This window comes from Cryptomeria japonica, chromosome 10 (assembly GCF_030272615.1).
Source record: "Cryptomeria japonica chromosome 10, Sugi_1.0, whole genome shotgun sequence".
In the NCBI taxonomy this organism is placed as follows: Eukaryota; Viridiplantae; Streptophyta; class Pinopsida; order Cupressales; family Cupressaceae; genus Cryptomeria; species Cryptomeria japonica.
The window spans coordinates 574,146,256-574,165,631 of record NC_081414.1 but is presented as its reverse complement, the minus strand read 5'-3'; the positions used below and the strand labels follow the sequence as shown (position 1 = coordinate 574,165,631).

The 19,376-nt window shown below is 38.8% G+C and overlaps 1 protein-coding gene across 4 annotated transcripts in view; it reads right to left on the bottom strand.

Moving 5' to 3' along the window:
* The window catches only part of LOC131042756 (WD repeat-containing protein ATCSA-1), a 122,038-nt gene extending 102,917 nt beyond the window's left edge, over positions 1 to 19,121 (bottom strand). Inside the window, exon 1 of one of the 4 annotated variants that reach the window (XM_057976072.2) lies at positions 18,941 to 19,121. The gene's annotated coding sequence lies outside the window, so the exon portion shown is untranslated. Of the gene's footprint in view, positions 1 to 16,791; positions 17,002 to 18,940 lie in introns of those variants that run through there. The other 3 variants (XM_057976071.2, XM_057976074.2, XM_057976073.2) reach the window with 3 other exon arrangements.
* Between the last annotated feature and the right edge of the window lie 255 nt (positions 19,122 to 19,376).

The window sequence follows — 19,376 nt, the reverse complement described above, 5'->3', positions numbered from 1 at the left end:
CTTATCATCTACCAAACATTAGAAAAAGATACCTAAAGGTATTCTATCCTCTCCTGAAAAATCACTACTGATTCCAAGGTCTATATGTGCGAACAAGCGACTTTAGTGGGATAGCTACTTGGGTAGTGTTTGCTGAAAATCTCAAGGGGGACTTACGTTAACAATTGTCTTTGAAGCTACTGGACTTAGACGGATTTAGCAATTTTAGGCTCTCTTTTTTTTTTAGATTTTCCGAGATTTAGACTTTTAAAAAAGGGAAAAAGGATAGGGTATGAGAAAGCTGATCTAATCATACGAACTCCGGAGACGGTATCAACTGGGTGCTCTCGGGAAACCACACTGAGGACAACTACACAAAGCGGGTGCAATCTTCATGGGTTGTGCTTATGATTGAAATATTGGCATGCACAGAGGATATGCTCAGACTAACTTTGCACAGTGAGATGGAAATCATCCATTCACCAAAAGTATGAGCAAAAATACACCGTCAATTAACACTTATCAAATCCTTCGTTCAATTCTAATAACATGAAAGAAAATCTAAATTAACTTTAACTAAGTGTTGAGGAAATTGAAACCATGCCAATCATTCAAACAATAGAGATTACAAAGCCTTAAGAGAAAGCGCACATGCAATATATTATTTGAAAATGACCTTCACGCAACAATATGTCAAAAACCTCACACTCTCCAAAAGAGAGGAGGTAGCCTTATATAGTTTTTCAAAATAAATGAACGGACGAGATCAAACAGTGATCAAGGGCCTAGATTGAAAGCTACAAACCCTAATTAGGGTTTCCTAAAACTCTATTAGTTTGAAAGAACGAGAAAGTGAGAAGTGGCACAACTGCTATTGTCACTGAGGCGAGTGTCCAGTTTCCCCTTTTGCATATTCAATGTATCTGGACACGATGAGCCTGACCTCCTCCATAATGACACTTGGCAAGTTGCTAATCTGGAAGTCCATGATGTCCACATCATCAGTACATGTGGCGAGGATGCCTTCCCACTCAACTGCTTGGGCAAGAAAGTTCTCGTCAATGAAGAGAAAACTTGCAACCCTTGAAAGATCGCCCTTATCAATCATCCCCGAGTCTTTGAAAAAGCTCAACTGAATTCTGACTCTCAGGTTCTCTGTCTGCAAGTGTTTTTCTCGTATACTCTCCTCCTTCCAGATCTTTGATGCTACACGAAACACCTTACTCAAAATTTCCCTGACACTTTCCTCTGTCTCAAAGCACTTAGTCTCGGATTTCTTTAGGACTTCAATCCTGGTGGCCAAAGCATAATACTAGATGTTAAAGTCATATCTATCCCCAGCTTGCATGACAGATGCATCCACCAAACTCCGTTTTGACAAACCTCGGATAAACTTCAATCGCGGAAGTATTTCCTCTTGAATTTCTTCAACATCTTCCCAATTTGCAGCTAGGTCTTGAATTCGGCTGACTAATGAAGATGCCGACTCATGCGCTGATACTAAATTCTCTCCAAGTATGTTAGCAAGTGTCGAAGCTTCTGAAATCCATTCCTTGGCCTGTGTGAATGTGCCCTTCATGTCCTCGTAATCCTTCATTGACTCTTGTTGAAGGGGCTGCAGAGGGGAGACCGGTATCTCATGGTTGAGTGGCCTAGTGAGATGGAGAACATATTTCCTCCACTGCTAGTTCTCTTCCTCAACCTTCTTCCTTTTCTCCTTCTCCTGGGCTAGACTCGCCTTGAGGGCATTGCAAGAGTCATCAAAGTACTGGACTTCTTGGTCCTGGGTAGGCTTACCCAACTCTATAGTGATGATCTTATAATCCTCTGGGGCAATATTGTCCGAAGTTTTTCCTTCCTTTGGCACAGCTATCTGAACTGTCTGAAACCCTGCACTATCCCTCTGAATCAAAGAGAATTTTCTGGCTGGCTTAGGTGGCTTGACTATGACTGGTTCGTTCACCTTTTCTAGAAATGTTGTTGTATTCTCTTCAGAATGGGTTTCCTTGGGGACCTTACCCCTTATCCTTTCCCTCAGCCAATCAGGAATGGTTGACTGCTCCACAGTATTTTGATCAAACCCATCATCTGTCCTTCCTGGTCCAGTAACTATACCATCGAGGAAAACTAATGGGGGCTTAGGCTCTTCAACTTCTGTGGCTGCATTTGAAACTTGTTCCCTGTCTAGACTTTGGACAGCTTCTTTCATTATTTCCTCAATTGAAGGAGAAGGCACTCTCACTTCATTATTCACCATATACGAGTCCATCTCTTGCTCTTCAACTGCATTTTGATCCGGCACAGCAAACGCAGTACTCAAGATGGAATGACCTTCGTTGGACTCCCGTCTCTCCCTGACAATTTTCTTTCCTCTGGGCTTTCCAGAGCTTCCCACTAATTCCTTCCTCTTCCGGGACCCAACACTCTCTAGATTTCGAGCATTGCCTGCAGAGATACAAGGGTTGGAGGACAGAGAGTCATCCACTCCCATTAAATCATAGGTCAAGGCCACACCTTTAGACTTCAATTGTTTCGTCCTCTCAGATGTCCACCACTTAGAGTATTCGACCACCGACCTCATGAGTCTACCAGATCTGACTTCTCTCCCTCTGACCAATCGATCAAGGCTAGTGGCTCATTCCTCATCTTCTCAAAGCCTGGTTGTTGAAGCTCAAGGTTGTCTTCTACTTGATCAGCAACTTCAAATACTTTCGTTGCTCTTACCATGCTCAAGGGAATCCCTGACCAAAATCTCCTCCTGATTTCGAAACTATCGGCTACATTAGCCCAATAATCTTCCAAATCCGCTCTGTGCTCAAATGCCATCCCTTTGACCCTTTTCATCCTATGGAATGGATCAAAATTCTTTCTTGCTTTGTATTGGTAAAAAGGGTACCAAGCCAGCTCTTTCTCAACAGTGGTAGCGGCTTGTGATGACGAGCACGTCTCTAGTCCATTTTCAATCGTGAGAGAGGAGGTTCCTGCCTTCTTCTGCTTATCTCTTTGAACTGTCAAATATCCCTCTAATTGCCTCACAACCTCTAGTAGCATGACTCAGTTGGTAGGGTAAGCTGGGAACTTATAAGGAGATCTGGAAAACCCCTAAATTCTAATGTAAGTGAACTTCGGGTATTGAATATACTAATATCCGAATGTACTTACGAAGTCCATAGACTCTTGAGAGAGTCTCTGATGTAGTCCACCTTGCAGCGTCCGTGTGATGTGCATGAGAAATGTGTCATTCACCCTCTTGAAATGGAACTTTTCTTCCATGTGAAGCTGGGGATAACAGTCATAGACGGGAAACTGATTTTCTTTGTTTCCCACTTCCCCTCTGCAGGTGAGGCCTCTGTATCTGTAGGTTCTAGCCAAGGAAAAGAAAAAGTACGAGCTCATGAAGAAGGTCCTATTCGCTTCCATATTCTTCAGTTGGCTGTCCAAGTTATCACTTATCATTCGAGCCCAGTCTATTATCTTAACTCCGTTCATTATTTCGTTTATGAAATAATACATCCAGGGCTCAAATGGAGCGCCTTGAGGATTCCCCATTATCCTGTTCAGCAGGACAATCATATCTCCAATATCTTCCTTGAAGTACGCCCTTACCAAGCTCTTCCTCTGTAGTTTGGAGGCACCTTTCCTTGGCTTGTCTAGCTAGGAATGATTGACGATGGCGCCATACTCCTCCAAATGATCCTGATACATGCAATCAGCTTCATCCTTGGTTACGTACACAACATTATGATATTTTGGTATTCTGAAGGCTTCCCTGATGGCCTCATCGCTGATGTTTGCCAACACTCTCCCATCTGGTGCGACAATATCCCTACTGACAGGGTTGTAGTGCCTAGCGCACTCGGCTACCAACTCAGTGCACTGCATGGTAGGGAGAAAACCGGCAGCATGCACGATGCCACTTTTCATCATCTTTCGCGCGGTCATGGTAGGCACAAGGTTATCTAAACCGAACATCCTCTTCTTGAACTCCCTCATATTGATATGCCCGAGGTTAGTGTCGCTAACATTCTTCCACTTCGAGGTCATTCTCGACTCAGGAGGAGCATCCTTGTCTACTTGGAACTTCATCATGCCTAAAATCGGCAAGTAAACATGAAGCTTAAGTTAGAAATCAGATCTTGAATTAAAGAAAATTGAGGCTACGAATGGCTAAGTGCTTGGAGATTTATTTTTTTACTTCACTTTCATACTTAGCCACAAAAATGGATTTTTCACATGCAAACTCTTCAACCTAAGGACATTTATGATTGCAAAAAAGGCCAAGTTCTATAACTTCAAAACTCTCCTTCCGTTTAGTCAACAAAATGACTTTTTCTCACTAAAAATTTGAATAAGTCCACAAAAGTTACTTCCAACGAATCTGGAAAACTCAGAAAAATGCAATAAATCTGCATTTTAAAACCAACTTCACCTTCGAATGAATGAGAATAAGGCTAGAAGATAGAAGAAATCTCAAGAAAACTCAGAAAAAATATTGACGAATCTGCCTTCTACCAGCTAGTTCCACTCCAAAAATCTGCAGATACTTGACAAGAATGAGGCTAATAAATCAGAATTCCTCAAGAAGCTCGCCCAAACTGCAAGAGATATCCTTGCAACACCAAAATTTTCTTCCAAATAACCTTCAATCTGCGAAATACTTCTCAGTATTTTCCTTAGCTTGCTCAGAAAGTTCAAACTTCTTGGTGTGAGAATGAAGAAATAAAGAATGTATTTGTAATGAAGTTGGTTTCGCAATTAGAAACACGTAAATACCATCCAACTCATGTTTCTAAATTCAACTTAAACCTTGGGAAAGTTTCTAATTCAATTTCGAGTTGTGCTGTCATCTCTTTGAGTTTGAAAATCTTACTCTTGTGCAAGTTTCTAAATTGTTTTGCCACTTCATATTCGAACTGGGCCTATAGATTGGCATCTTCCAAAAGGTTTCTAATTTGGAACTCAATCTAAAGATCGCCTCAATCTACAAATATCTTCTTTCTAATTTTGATTCATGGTTCAAACTCAAGTTTCCATTTTGATTTCCCAGCTCATTGATGTTCAAATATCTCTTTTTCAACTTTCTAAATTAGTTAGCAATTCGAATTCTAGGAAGATTTGATGACATCACTAGCATTTGAATTTGATTTTGGATTTGTTGTTGACTTTGTTTGACTTCCAAGAGTAGGGCGGAGTTTTAAGACTTCAACTTTATGCTTGATCTTCTAACATGATGCTTGGGTGGAGTTTGGAGGTGCCTCTATCATCATGTTGGAGTTTTGCTTGCCTTAAACTTCTTCCATTCCATCCATTTTGAAGGCTTCCCATTTCATGGCAGACTTTCTAATGCTCACTCTTTTAGGCTCTCACCAAGGCAGACTTTACTCATGTTTACTTCCTCTAGGCTCTCACCAAGGCGGACTTTACGCATGTTTACTTCCTCTAGGCTCTCACCAAGGCGGACTTTACGCATGTTTACTTCCTTTAGGCTCTCACCAAGGCGGACTTTACGCATGTTTACTTCCTCTAGGCTCTCACCAAGGCGGACTTTACGCATGTTTACTTCCTTTAGGCTCTCACCAGGGCGGACTTTTAAAGCATGACTACCAAGGCGGACTTTGAAGACACCTCTTCAAGGTGGACTTTGGAAGGTTGTCCACTTCGAGCATGGCGGACTTTTGAGCCTCTCCATCACAGGGCGGAGTTTTGGAGGCATAACTACCTTCATCATCAAGCTTGGGCGGAGTTTGAAGAGATCGCCAAGGGGACGGACTTTCATACTACTTCCCAGGGCGGACTTTGAAGACTACTCTACAACTTCGTGGAGGGTGGACCTTCAAGGTTGGCCAAAAATGAAACTTCCTAAAAAAGCAAACTTTCTAAAAATAGAAAGTTGTTCAAATTCGTCCAAATCAATTGCGATCTTCGCCCTTTGGCTTTTCTGGGCACTTTGACGATATCCGGACTCTAGTATCACTTGGCTTGCAAAAACTAACTTTCAATCTCTAGGACTCGAACCGTTCAAAACTGAGCAAGGCTTGGCAAAACCGAAGCAGAAGGCCATGGGCAGTAACAAAAACCCTAGAAAGCAGGAAAAGAGAGGGTCCCCATTTGCAATGGGGCGATGTGTGAAAAAAAGGTCACAACACATCCTATTGTTTGTTAATATAAGTTTGTAAATATTAGGGTTATTGATTGTTGCCTAGGGTTTTTAGGCTTTGTTTGTGTTAGTTGTTGGAGTTTCCCTTCCCAGTATGCACTTCCACCCAACTCCGTTTTTTTAATTGTTTTTCATCAGAGTTTCATACATAACTGTCTTGTCATGCTTTCCATCTATCCTCTGCTCTTTTCCTTGTGTTGTTGGATAGAAATTCTATTGTAATAAGGAAAGGATCAGGAGTTACATCTGTTATTTGTTGGGTTATTGTTTAGAATGCAATGATAATAATGTGATTAATACAGTGATTAAATCTGAGTGTGATAAGATCTCAATTATATACTGAAACACAATATTATCTGTCCCAAATACTCAACAATTAAAAAGATATTAACATTTTGCATGCAAAGCTTTTATGCAGTTCAGTGACAGAACAGCCAAATATCATCAAAGGGAAATTAGAAAGCAAAGTCGGTCTTTAGAAAATTCCGAACATAAAATTATGTCAAAAAGAGAAAAGAGAACCGATATGGATGAGAATCTCGATGCTTGAACTCAAAGAAAGTTAGATTTAATGCCTGATATGATGGCACAATTACTTCACAAAATGGACAATAATGTGTACAAAGATCAGGCTGATGAAGGAAGAACTTCTGGAGCAACTAATCTAGATCCTACTCCTATCAACACCCTAAGAACTGTCCTTGTGTCAGCTGCAAGACCTACCCAACCTACTTTCTTTCATAAGGAGGAAGAGGTTCCTGAAACTGAATCTCAGAATTCGCTAATTGATGACATTGGGGCTTGTCATGAAGAGTATTTAGATTTGCTAGAGGAGATACAACATGATATGTCCCTCACAAACTTTAGGAACATGAACAAGTCTCGAAATAGCCTTAGACCTGAGCCCAAACACAAGGCTTTCAAAGAGATATGTAGCAAGCTTTGGGGAAGATGACACTCTCAACCTATGATGGATTTAATAAATGCACTACTCGTGTGGGTACAAAAGCTGGACACACACCTGTCTCTCAGGCGCAAGTCTGAAATGAGGCAATTAAATTCACTACCTTGTATTTGGAGTGTACTGCCCATGAAAGTTAGTAACATGGAATGATCACTAAAGTTCATGGATCCATCAACTCATATGATAAAGTCTGCAAGCTACTAATAGAAAGGTTTGATAGGAAGGATCCTAAGATCCACTTTAAAGAATTGACTCAGCTCAAACAATATAGTTCAGTGAAAAGTTATGTAGCAGAATTTCAGAAGTTGTTTCTAATGGTGCTTGATATTACGAAGAGAAGGTTGGCTATGGTTTCTAACAAGAGGTTAACTGAGAATCTCAAAGGACAGGTTAAAGCCTTTGAGCCTCCTTCCCTACAAGAGGCAATCTAACAAGATCTGGCACTTTCAACTTCAATGCCAAGGAAAAAGTTTCAAACAAAGAAATTCCCTCCAAAGAAGCATTTTCATAAAACTGTATAGCAGCCCAAGAACTATCCATCAAGGCCAGATATGGAAGCAAAGAATAAATTGAGGAGGAGGAAGTTATGCTTCAGCTACAAGGAGCCTTGGTCACCTAGGCATAGGTGTCTCTGGGAAAGGGGAACTGCACTACATTGAGGTAAGATCTATATATGAATTGGGTCCTGAATAGGTTGATTTACAAAGTGACGAAGAAGAACCTGAATTGGTGATTGAAGGAGATTGATCAAAGAAGGTGGTGAAATCCTAGGAGGCACTCTTGCTAAACTCTCTAGTACTCCAAGGTACAATTCTTTTCAATGCCATGGTGTTCTACAAGGTCAAAGGGTTACAGTATTCATTGACACAAGTGCTGCTCATAGTTTCATAGATGGGGGACTGGTACCAAAATGAGGTCTCAAATCAAAAGACTTTGAAGCTTTCAATGTGATGGTTGACAATGATTTGTCTATCCAATGCTCTAGAAAGATATCTCAACTGAGTCTAAACTTGGGGGGATGTAATATGAAGGATGATTTCTATGTTGTCAACATAGGAATCATGGATATGGTGTTGGGTATTGTTGTCACTTGGATTTGCACCCTTATTGAACCTATTGTTCACCAATCCAATGACACAATGGGAATGATCTCAAAGCGTGGGACCCTTGCAGTTGAGATCAAACCTCTAGAAAAGGCTGGCTCTTTTCTTAAACCTAGATGCAGTGTGTTCATCCAGCTTAACACAGATAAAACTGAAAGTCTAATCCTGTCCTATTGATTGCAGAGGGAAAAGAGAGAAGAAAGAATGCTGGAAAAGAAAAGGAGATGCACCAAGATTTAAATGAGTTTCCCTCTCAATCAGAGCAGCACAAGGAATCAATGAAATTTGCCAAAACTCACACAAGTCTCTATTCAGCAATTCTTACAGACATTGAGCCAGAGGTAAAACAAGCAATTCATTGCATCAAAGATATTCAGCCAGTTACATTTACAAACAATATCAAAATTACAAGTCTCTAGTCATGATGCTAAGAAGGGACTGAGAAGGAACTTTTTAAAAATGAGGCTCAAAGAGACTCGTGTCCCCTTGAAGAAAGGTGTGCAAGTTGTCAAAAGGCCATGAAATGGAAGGAAACCCTGCCACAACTTCATCCAACTCTCTACAAGAACATGTCCTTTTTAATATGATCTACACAACTGGGAGGCATGAAAGACCATTCTCCATACCTTTGCGAGACTTTAGCATTAATGATTTATGGGTTTGAGTGCAAGAATCAAAGAAAATGCCCATGAAAATCATTGCAAAACGCAACCTGGAGATGGCATTATGACAAAAAGGGGTCTATGAGCAATAACTGCAATATGGGCACCATTCTTTTCTTGGATTTGTGCCAAAATGTATTTAAAGCCTTTCCTGAGCTCCCTTGTATCAAAATTTGGTAGTTGCAAGCATTGGCATGCATTAATGGCATTTCAAAGTGGTAAGTGGAAGAAAGCACGTCTTTTGGAGCAGCCTTGTTGCTATCAGCACACTATCTGACAATCGCTTACTCAACCAACCATTGAACTTGGGAAAGGAACATAAAATCCTCCAATGCCCCAATAAAAAACCTCGACATTCATATTGTTAGACCATTGAGCCATAATCGAACTACATGCCATGCAAAGGGGAATGAGACACTGTGAAAGGGTGATGAAATCTGCATGATGTCACCAAGGGGAATGATGTCACCAAAGGAAAGGTTAAGTTTCAAACTTTAAGGGAAGGATGGAAAGGGATGTCAGAAAGGGGAATAGTAGAAAATCTAAAAGACTTAGATAAATTTGATGTGGACCAAGAGAAAAGTCAAGATGTCCAGCTTTCAAGGAATGCAAATCTAAGATGACAAGTTCGATGGGGATGAAGGGATGGAGAAGTTTGAAAGTCCGAAAGATAAAGGGCTTTCGGGGAATTAGGGAAGGAAGGGATGGTAGGAAGGCAAGAGAAAGACTGAAACTCCGAAACTGATAAATACTTAGCCGAATTTCGACAAAGTTTCAGACCATCCAAGGTGCATGGAAAGAGGAAGCGAAATAGGGGATGGCTGGAAGTCCAACTCCAATAGGATACATAGAGCAATCAATGGAGTCTCGGATTGTTGGGGAAGCATGACCCGAATGACAAGTCCGATGGAGGTGGATGGATGCATGAAAAAATTTGAAAGTCTGATGGATACAAAGGACTTAGGCTTTTAGAAAACTTGCAGGCTTTGGCAATAGGGAATGCTAAGGATTGGCAGCAATGCAAGGGAAACACTGACAATCCTAAAGGGCGACAAACACAACACTTCAACACAATAATATTCTGACTTCAAGGATCGAGGAGACCGAATGAAGGTTATGAGTGGAAGAAGAAACCTGACAGCCCGAAAGGTCCACAAACTCAATACTTAGATAGTTTACAAGGTTCCTGGGAAGGGTTTCGAGAGCAATAGGAAAGGCATGCAAGGATAGATACCACGAAATTTTCACAACTTTCACACTTGGCTATTTTTGGTATTTTCAACTTGGGCAACTTACTAAAACGTGAAAGGGGAAAGAAACCTAACAACCAAAGGCACATATTCATGTCGAGATGGCCCATTTAGAATCTCTCTAACCGGTTATCATCAATGAACAATGAAAGGGGGCATGAAATGTCAACAAGTATCTAGCGGTTGACTCATTGGGAGAGATCACTTTATTTCTAGACCATGGAACTAAAGTTTCAGCTTGAAGAGAAAGAAGTAGTACTTTGAGGAATGACGAATGGAGCACCAACAGTTGTTTCTAATTAAAGAATGGAGGAAATCTTTCATAATGGGCAAGCAACATGAGTAGCTCAATGCTCGGTGACTATAAAAAACTCTTCTGCAAGCGAGAGAGCATTTCATGTAGATGTACAAAATATCTTGAACAGTCTTAGTAAGGTTTTCAATGACATTTCACCAAGGAGACCACTTGAACGAGGTTATGAACATGTCATTGGATTGAAGGGCACTAAGCCTGTTGTGACCACCCCATATTACCATCCCCGAAGGTATAAGGAGGAAATTGACGAGGCAACAAAGGAATTATTGGACACGACGCATTAGAATCAATTCAAGTCCTTTCATGAAGAAGACTGCCACAATGATGATGTGCATTGACTACAAAGTATTGAATAAGAAGACCATCAAAAATCAATAGCCAATCCCCGGGATCAATGAGTTGATAAATGAGCTTCATGGAGTTGTTTATTTTTCAAAGATAGATCGTAGATCAGGCTGCCAAAATCAAAGTTTGCAAGGAGGATATTCATAAGACAACCTTTCAATGTCATTAGAGGCATTATGAATTTCTAGATATGTTGTTTGATTTACTAAATTCTCTAGCAACCTTCCAATCTTGTATGAACCAAATTTTCCACAAGCAATTGACAAAGTTGGTTTTTGTCTTCTTTGATGACATTCTTATCTACTACAAGACATCAAAGGAGCACTTGAGGAATATTGATGAGGTGTTAGGAATTCTGGAAATACTAACTTCTTTTGCAAAGGAGTCAAAAATCGAGTTCACCATGATAGAGATCTTATATTTGGGGCACATCATCAATGCAAAGGGAGTGCAAGTTGATATGGAAAAAATCAAAGCAATTCTAGATTGGCCTTCCCAAAGACTTTAACACAACTGCAAGAATTTGTGGCCTTTCTAGAAGGTTTGTTAAGGGGTTTTCTCAATCACTTGCCCCCTTAACTGATCTAACTAAAAAAAACTTTCACATGTGACTAGGTTACACGGAACATTCAACAAAATGAAAGAAGTAATGAGCTCATGTCCAAATTAGCTATTCTAGATTTTTTTCTTCCATTTGTTTTGGAAGGCAATGCATCAAGAGTGAGAATTGGAGTTGTTCTTTCACAAAATAAACATCCCATTGCAATTGAGAGTTGTAAACAAGAAGGTGGAGAGGTGATTCTCGATATATGATAAGAAAATGTTGGCTATTATGCACCATTAACTAAATTCAAGCAAAGCATGGTCAGTGGTCAATTTGTGGTTAGGATTGATCACAAAAGCTTGAAGTATTTTCTCAGTCAGAAGGATCAAAACGAACAACAACTAAAATGGGTAAGCAAACTTCAAGCATATGATTTTGACATTGAATTTGTTAAGAGTAAAGAAGAATGTGGTTGCAGATGCATTATCCAAAAAACCAACTCTAAGTTCAATGTCTCATATATTTGCTGATTGGAGAGCTAAAACCATAGTAAAATATGCTAAGAATGTATTTGTTGTTGATATTCTACAAGGAAAAATGTTGGATGATAGGTACACTTTATCTAATGAACTCGTTCTCTGCAAGGGAAGAATCTACTTGGTGCCAGAATCAAGAATAAAAAGAAAGATTGAGAGCAGCTCACTATATTCATTGGCAGGTTACCTTGGGTAATTCAAAACCTATAAACATATTAGGGAATGATTCGCATGGAAAGGACACAAGGATGATGTCCTACTTGCATCTTAAAATCTGTTGTTTGTCAACGACATAAATTTCAGCAAACATTCCCAGCAGGTATTTTGCAACCCTTAACTATTCCAGAGAAAAAAGTGAGAAACAGTTTCAATGGATTTCGTCACCAAACTTCCTAAAGTCCAAGGTAAGGACTACAAATATTTTGTTGTAGATAGGCTCACGAAGTATGCACATTTCTTTGTTATTTCTAAAGATTGTAAGGCACCACAAGTTGCTGATTTGTTCTTTAAGGAAGTGTTGAGACTCCATGGATTACCCAAGAGCATCATAAGTGACAAAGATAATCAGTGCTTGAGCTTGTTTTGGCAAGAGCTTTTTCAATTTGCTGGAACCAAACAAACACCCAATTCTAGCTAACACCCACAAACAAATGGGCAAATGGTGATTGTAGACAAATGGGTGGAATGTCATTTGAGGAACTATGTTGTCAATCAATAGAAGACATGGATTAAATGACTCCATCTAGGGGGAGTACTATTTATACCTCACATATTACATGTCAGTCAAGATTACACCACCATTCATGGCTTTGTATGGGTATAAAGCTCAAAGTTTTGTTGACCTTGTTTTGTTTCACAACGAGCTCCAAAGAGCAAGTGATGTGATCAAACAGAGACAAACATTATGAAATCACTTAAGGATAATCTCCATCAAGCTTAGAATCAACAGAAATTATATGCAAACCACCATAGAATAGAGAGAATATTTGAGGCAGGAGACATGGTGTTTGTAAGATTGCAGCCACACAAACAATCTTCTTTAAGGCAAGCAAATCTAAGAAACTTAGGCCTCATTTCTATGATCCTTACAGAATTCTGAAAATTTGCCCGACTTGGAGCTACCTAAGGCACTTGACAAACATATTGTACCATTAGAAGAGTTACCTCCATTAGATGAAGAGCGCAAGCTGATTTTGGTCCCTGAAGCAATCATGGATACAAGGAGAAGGAAGCCAAGAAACCAAAGCACTAAGAAGTGCTTCATTCAATGGATCTCCCTGTAAAAGATGCAACATGGGAATGCCCTCAAATACTAGAGCATTTGAATCTACAATTGCTCGAGGACAATTAATTTTGAGCAAGGGTGACTTGTAATATGCCATTTTCCTATTAATATAACTTTGTAAATACTAGGGTCATTCCTTGTTGCCTAAGGTTTTAGGTGATCAATATTCTGTGTTTGTGTAAGTTGTCGAAATTTTCCTTCCCAATATGCACTTCTACTAAACTCCACTTTTTCTTTGTTTTCCATCAAGTTTTGGACTTACCCATCCTATCATGCTTTCCATTCATCCTCGACTCTTTTCCTTATGTTGTTGGACTTTCAAATTGGTCCATCCCAATATGCCTATTGCTTGATTTCCAGCACCCCAACCAATGGTATGAGTCTTGTGGTATCTCCAACTCCCAAACTCCGATATTCTCGCCTTTATTTTATTTGACCCCAACACATGTTGTAGCATCATTACTGGTCTATTTTGGCACCATAAGTTATTCCACCTAGGTCTTCCCACCCAAGAACATTGTTCAAAAGTTAAAGGTGTGGATTCACATGTACACAGGCATTAGAGGATGAAAATGACATTACTTTCATTTAATGAAGCGATTACAATATGAGACCAACATTTCTATGATCTGGTATCAACCATCGTTGTGGAGGATATAAAAGGGAATGCATCCATTCATAGAGACCTTTCTCAATTTCTATATACAAACACTATTGGAACCCATTTTGAGCACTTGTGTTCAAGCGTGTGGATCTGAAGATGAAAACCTGCAACTCTATCCGAGGTCAAAGGATGAAATCCCTTTGATTTCAAAGGTCAGAGGACACCACCTCTTTGGCTGAAGGACGTTCTAACTCAAAATTCGTATTGGAGCTTCATTTGGTGACAAATCAACCACATTGTACAGACTAGTTAATGTCTTCTCTGGATACGCACACAACAATTTATCACTGTTCATTGCTGTTGTTGAAAATTTGAAGGTACTCAAAATCTATTGCAATAAGGAAAGGACCGAGACTTACATCTGTCATTTAATGGGTTACTGTTTAGAATGCAATGGTAATAATGTGGTGTAAAGAGTGATTAAATCCAAGTTTGAGAAGTTCTGAATTAAATACTAAAAACTGATGTTATTTGTCCCAAATACTTAACATTTGAAAAGGGTTTTAAATCAATATAAAGTCAGGTTTACATAATTATTTTGGATCGGAACATTACAACGTATTGGGAACAAGGACATAATATCCCTCCCTCCCCTGTACTCATTTTCAGTAATTTTCTAGGGATGGGATGACTCCCCAATTTGAGGACATTTCCTAGGACATCCCCTTATGGAGATTTCTGATTGAGAACAGCCTGCCATCCCCAAAGTCTCTTTGAAGCCCTATGGATGTCAAGACTTCATGGCCCACCCACAAGGCCCCCCAACCTAAACATTTCTATTTAACAACTAAAAACCCTATCCCATATTCATTTTATGTTTTCTTTATTATTATTTGCACTTTGCATTTTTGCAAGCAAGAGGAGGAAGGAAAACTGGAAATAGAGGGCGAAGAAGAAAGATTTATTTCTTTTATTTTTGCTTACTTTAAGCTAATTTTAATTTGAAAATTTTAAATATTAAGCTTTTAGTATTACTTTATTAGTTTCTCTCCACCATCCCCAAAATCTACGAGATTTTTTGACATTCCCAAAACCCCATCCCACTGTCCTGGAAACTCGCAGGAACATAAATAAAAAAATGTCTTCATGTGAACTCACAACTACATTTTAATGAGAAGCAAGTAGAGGAGAGAGAGAGGGAGAGAGAGAGATTGTCCTATGTGAGGAAAAGTTGATGCTTAAATTTTATTTTGGAATTAATGTCATATTTTTTATTCTCAGTTTGACTTATTAAAATTAACTGGGTGCTGGCATCTCACCAGTAATTTTTCCAGGTCAACAGCCCTTTGATCTTACATAGCTTTAGCAAAAAATAAAAAATAAAAGCCCTCTAGCATTTCACAAATTATGAATTTACTTTATAAGGGAAAAATTTACGCATGATAAAAATCATAATGAAAGTGACATCTAATGATCACTACCCATTTCCAACAGAAAAGGAAGTGCATTAATTGGCAACAGGCAAGTGAAAAGTAGCAGTACATCATGGCAAAAGATGGATGACATTGCCAAGTTGTGTTCCTTAAATACTCAACTGATGATTCTTGTAGCTACTAAGAAAAATAAACATTGAAACGATATAAGAGAACTAGCAACTATGCAACATGGATCTTTGTTTCAGGTTTAAGATGTTAGATACCACCAATTTTACATCGAATTGTCATCTTTAGTCTCTAGGATATTTTTGGATTTTATGCAGCACCATACTCCAAGATTGGCTTAGGACAAGTCATGAAACCATCATCTTTGTTTCAATTGTTGGTATATTTTCTATTTCTACTGCTTCTCTCAGTGTTCTTCTTTAAGAATGGTCTTCAATGCAAGAAAACTGATGTTTTCTAAAAATATGTAGGTTTTCTATCTTCTGAGTGCTCTACTAATACTAATGATATATTTACAGAGTCAAATAGTCACCTCATGTTTCAATTACCTGGTTTGGATGACCCGTCAAAAGTTTCTCCTCTGTAAGGTTTGTCACATGAGCACAGAATGAAACCTCGGCTACTTAAATTAGGCTTTGTATAAAGCTTCGCTGATTCAAAGCCTTTCTAAGATTGTTAACCAGAATAAAAGTAGACTTATGCTATCCTCTTTAAAATTTGTCAAATCTATTACCAGTTCACTCATGTTTCAGCCCAAATTCAGGTCCAGTTCATACCCAGTCCGAATATTAGTCCATTTTTCCTATGGATATGGCCAAGGTCCTGCCAAACAGACCCAGATTCAACAAAGTATGCTCTGCAGCATTATCATGACATTCAAGTTTGACAAACTGACATCAAAATGGTATTTTTAATTTTTATGGCAATTTTGTTTATTAAATTATTATATGCATCTTATGTAGTATTTTGAACTCAATTCCTGTTTTTCAGCTGCAAGTATGCATATATTTATGAGTCAATGACTTTTATATGTCTGTTGTACAGATGTACCCAAAACGAGCCCAACCCCAAAAACAATTGCTGCACTAGCATACCTGAACCACCTGCACCCAAATCCAAACCAGTAATTTAAGAATTTGACAATCTTATTAAAGATTTCTCACACACATGGTAGCAATGGACATCAAAAGTTTACGAGGGGAAAAACAGAGTTCACACAAAATGCAATAAAAATGACAATTGCAATGCTAGCCTGCTGGCCAAGCACAAGCATTACCCAATAAAAACTATGGATTAAACCATGCTGGCTATGTCATAGCCCACAGGCAATACTGGCCTTCTCGGGTGACCAAGCACGAGCATTTCTGATCAAAGACCATGGATTGAACCATGCAAGCTACACCATGGCCTGCAGACAAGAAAGCAAGCAGCCATGAAGCACCTTAGCACTCACGTTGGTGACATGCTATGCCATCAGCACATCACACTAATGCATATGTGGGAATTTGTGAAGCGACAAAGGTTGCCAAAAAAGGCAAGGACCAGAGAATACTTAAGAACAAAACATCATAGCTTATAGAGTTGTACTGGTGAAAATTGCATACCTGTGCCTTTTTCCCTTGTGTTTTGAATCCACTCCAATTAGAGTGACCTGTACGCAATAGCAAGTGTACAAATAATGTTTTCTGCTCAGAGTGGGCACACAACTCAAGCCTTGTCCATTCCTGTGGGCACACAACTCAAGCCTTGTCCATTCCTATCTGCACTCATTCCCAGGGACCAGTCTTGATCCTCAGTTTTACCCCTTTCCTGCGCTGGATCAGATCCACAGTAACAAAGGTGATCTCAGTCATTTCCACCCTCAGAGAAACGATCCTTTTGTTTTTTAAATTCAAATTCCAATAGGCTGACTTTACCAATCCTTGTATGCCAACTCAAAGCACAAATCCATCTGATCCTTGGTGTTTTATTAAAGGGCTAACTCTGGTTCATTTTAAGCATGCTAGATCCAATCATCTCCTAGTGGCAATTTAGAGTTGCCATTTACTACTTGAACCCATTATTAGGTGCATACTATCAGAGTATCTGCATTACACAAGCATTTAGGGCAATCCTGCATGTTTGAGACATTGAATCAATATCTTTACAGGGTTTGACAGAAAAGAGTAATTATCCCTGCCAAATACAAACCAGAAAGCACAAGAACCAGCTTTTATGCAGGAATAGTTTCAGAACATCAAGGTGAGCTAAAGCGACAATTTAAAAATTAGCGGGGATCAGATCCACGGACACAGATAAAATCCATGAGCCATATCAGATCTACTCTTGCGGAATGGAATCCACAGTCACGGAGATTCAGATAAATTGGCAGAGCATTCACTGATTCAAAGCATTCGTCTGAGCATCTCTGGTATTTCTGCATTATTGATGAATCATCATCCGACATCTGTCACAATTATCCAGCTAATAACTTCCATTGGTTTTTTCCAATTTCTGAAGCATTTATTATGCCGAGAGGCATCTACAATGACATCAAAATGTCCATAAATAAATCCATTTTTGAAACAATTTGACATGCAAATGACGGATAAATACATGAAATATGCCATGTTTTAGTTTTTGTGGAGGTGTTATTCTATTACTCCAAATAAAATAGAATCCTCACCACTTGTCTCCAACTAGATTCACAACTTTTTGCATGCAGGAGTTTAATGGATTTGTATTCTTGGTGTTTAGTATTTTAGAAGAACATTTACTTTACAATGATTCTCTTCTATTATAAGATATCTTTCCGCATATTTTACATATATTTTTTTAAAATAAGTATACAAGTTTATTATTTATCATTCCAAGCTCTAAAACCCAAGGTAGAATCTGAAAAGGATTTTTCATTTTCCTTTTCAAAACTAAAACTAGTACCGCACATTGAATGCATATGCGCAATCAAGCCATCGAGATTGGACCGGCAAGATCCTAATCAGAAGGGGTTCAATTTTTACAGCTTACCTATATTAAACAAAATAGAATCGTATGCTCATGGCCTCAGTAAGAATCATAAAGAGATTAGGGAGGCTTCAAAGTCATTGAACCAGCTAAGCATATTTGGATAAATTGTTATCTCAATCAAATTATTTCATGTTTTCTACAGAAACTCTTCCGTCTACATATTATCAAAGTATCGTGGATTCTATGGCATAAACTTGTGTCATAGTGTTATTTTGTCATCCCATAATCATTTTAATTTTTTGGGCATTATTAAAATATTCGTTGCATTTCCTTTATTTGTCCGTTCTATTATATTCATTCCACCAAAGTACGACAAAACTTAAATGCTTAAGCCCAATTGGAAATAATTCGAACTCTCCAGTAAAGGCACTGTAAACCTAAAGTTTCTGGGAGCTTGAAGACTGCTAGGGTTTGGATTGAAGAAGAGAGTAAAGAAATTTAGCTTCAAAATCATAATAATCTCTACAGAACAAACAATCCCAGCAGCTATTGTGAAATTAAAAGTAATTATTCCATCAGGGAGGATTTAAATTCAAGAAAAGACGATAAACTTTTTGTTGAGCACTAATGGAGGGGTGAATACAGCCAGCATTCAATTATGTATTCACGAGAATGTCGAATCGAACAGGTGATCTAAATTTTAACAGGCCAAATCAAATTGCCGCATAATTATGAAGTTGAATCACGTCAAACATCCGATTAAACAGATTAAAGCGTTAAACTGAGAAGAAAATTTGCGCTACGTACATCGATCAAATCGTATTGGAAGATGCTTTGGAATGCCCCGATTTATGCGCAACAAATTTGTTAGGAGTACGAGCGTTTTGGATCCGGAAATTATAAACCCCAGCTTTTTCAGAAGACAAAGTACGCTACAGTTTTTGAGATTTTTTTATGTATATTCCATCTCTTTCACACCACGAGCAACTCTTTCTTTGTCTTTAATACGCATCTCGTCTTCTTTAGGCCACGTCATTGTTTTCCAACTATGATCGATGGGTGGGTTGGCTGATTGAAATTCATAATCATACATGGGTGGGTTGGCTGGTTGAAATTCATAATCATACATTTTGGTGTTTCATTGGGAGTATTGCTTAGTTGGATAGGGATGTAGCTCAGGTTGGATAACCTTAAAATTGTGTGCGCTTAATTTTGTTTTAAATTTAAAATTTTCATTAGGAAT